This window comes from Agelaius phoeniceus, chromosome Z, assembly GCF_051311805.1.
Source record: "Agelaius phoeniceus isolate bAgePho1 chromosome Z, bAgePho1.hap1, whole genome shotgun sequence".
NCBI lineage: Eukaryota > Metazoa > Chordata > Aves > Passeriformes > Icteridae > Agelaius > Agelaius phoeniceus.
In genome coordinates this window covers 12029002-12031391 of record NC_135303.1, presented here as the reverse complement: position 1 = coordinate 12031391, position 2390 = coordinate 12029002, and positions in this window count along the sequence as shown.

Sequence of the window (2390 nt, the reverse complement as noted above, 5' to 3'; positions counted from 1 at the left end):
CAATCACATCAGGATCATTTATTCCTCAATCTTCTTAGAGTAGGATTGTAGGTTAGGATTAGGATTAGGATTAGGACTAGGACTGGGATTAGGATTAGGATTAAGGTTAGGGTTAGAGTAGGATTGTGTAATAGGACTGCAGAGTAGGATTGGAAATTAATAAAGTTTCTGAAACCACAACTTGCCTTGAAGATTCCCTTCCTTCTCACTCTGCAAATAAACTCAAGAATTCCATCTGAATTGTCTGTTGTTTCTTAAAGGTGGAAAGTGACACAGTGTCTTTGGCATGGTGTGAGAGTGGGGAAGGATCTTCTCCATTCATCCTCTCCAGACCACACTGCCTTTGGAATATGGCGCGCTGGTCTGTTTTTGGCCAGCTTTGGTACTTCTATTTGAGGCAGAAAGGGCAATGGCATTTGAAGGCAAAAGCAAAGGAGGAATGAGGCAGGCCAAACATCTTGTGCAGATGCAGGCGTTCAGCTGTGACTGGAGAGCATTGGGGTTCCTGCCACTTGGATTTGGATCCCTAGGTGCAATGTCTTTGTCTGGAGGAGAGCCTTGCTCAAGTGAGAAAGCAGAAAGATCAGAGAGGGTGCTCAGCAAGGTCTCCTGAGGTGCAGAGCTGTGAGAGCCTGTGAGGTGAGAGCAGGCCCGGCCTTGCCCAGGCTGAGCCCCAGCAGAGCCCAGGCAGAGGCGGGAGCAGGCTGAGCCCCGGCAGAGGCAGGCTGGAAGGAGGCCCTTGGAGCTGCAAGAGGCAGCAGCCGGGCCCTGGGTGCCTGTTCCTGGGAGCGGGCGAATCCTGAGCTCTCAGAGCCCAGGTGGCAGCTGGCTGCTGCCGAGGGGAAGCGCAGCCGTGCTGGGCACAGCCCGGCCTGGAGGCATTGGCCGTCTGGAGTGTGCCCAGGAGCACAGAAAGGCCAAGGGCAGCCGAGGGCCGCTGGGCTGGCTGAGGATTCCTCCTCTTCTGCCGGCTGCCCTGCAACTCCTGGCCAAGGTCAGCAGTGTGTGCAGCACCCTGGGCACCGGGGCAGGGAGCCGGGCTGCTCGGCAGGCTGGAGCACAGGGCAGCCTCCTTCAGGCCCGGCACTTCTGCCAGGGCAAGCGAGGCCAGCGTGAGGCAGGGACAGCTTGGCAGGGCACGTCTGCAGGAGCCAGCGCCTCACACAGCTCTGGCAGGAAGCACCTGCAATCCTGCAGTTCTGCACTGCGCCAGAGCAAAGGTGTGAGATGCAGAGTGTTTGGCAGAAATATTCAGGCCCACCAGGCCAGCCTGCTTTGTGCTCTCTGGCACACAGCAAGCGCTGTGCAATGCTGCTCTGAGCTGCTGGGAGAGAGGCAGTCGGGGATGTGCCTCAGGCTTGTGTTTGAGGAGTGAACTGATTTGGAAGGGAGGAGAATAATTTCAGTAGGCGATCTGTGTTTTCTTTATTCCTTTCTGAAAGACAGATACAATGTGGCTTCATTAAGCAAAAGCACAGCTTTTTTTTTTTTTCTCCTGCATTTTAGTATGACAACCCAGGCAAGCCCTTCAAAACTGCAACTGAAGCATTTCCCACCCAGTGAGCATAAAAAAAACCCAAACCCCCCTCCCCCCATCTTTCTATTGTAGATCTTGACATTTTGGGCTGGTCCTGCAAAGCATGAAGCTGCCTTTAAGGTCTGAAGCACCTTCTTGTCTTGCCAGCAAGGACACAGATACTTGAGCAGTTCTGGAATCAGGCTATGAGTTTGTTTGCTTTTGGCTTCTCGTGTTGTTGCAGCCCCTCTGTGCAAATAACCCTGCGAGCTGACTGAGCCTTGCTCACTCTGTCCCTCCCAGTGTCTCGGCAGAGGCAGCAGATGGAAGTCTCTTCTGCTGGAAAGGGAACCTATTTGCAATGGTGTAGTGATCCCAAAGTCCATACAGTACCACACCAAAGGATTAGGCCCTTCACTCTTCAAAAGCTTGTTACTGATCCTGCCTAAGGTGGTTCGACTGAGTATCAGCCAGGGCTCACACCTCTATTGCAGGGCTGTTCTTCTTCTCAGTAATCATCGCTCAGCTGTCTCTCACTGACATATTGCTGACTGAAGACCTGTCTCTTCCATATCCCCTATGAAAAGACCTTACCTTAGAGTCTCAAATTTAGCATGCATGCGTGTGTGAAAAAAACCCCACAAACCTTTAGGAAAATCAAGCCATTAAAGCAGATTTCATTGATCAAACCCACAGCAACTGCATTAAAATGTGGGTCTATGAGCCTTTCTTCAAAATTTTTCTTAATCATAGCTCTAGAGTAATTTTTGAGAGATAAGTATGCTGCCCCTAACAAGCCCAGATGACTTAGCAAGGGGTAATTAGTCATCCATTAAGCATTCCAGCAGTTGCATAGCATTTTATTCTGATAACT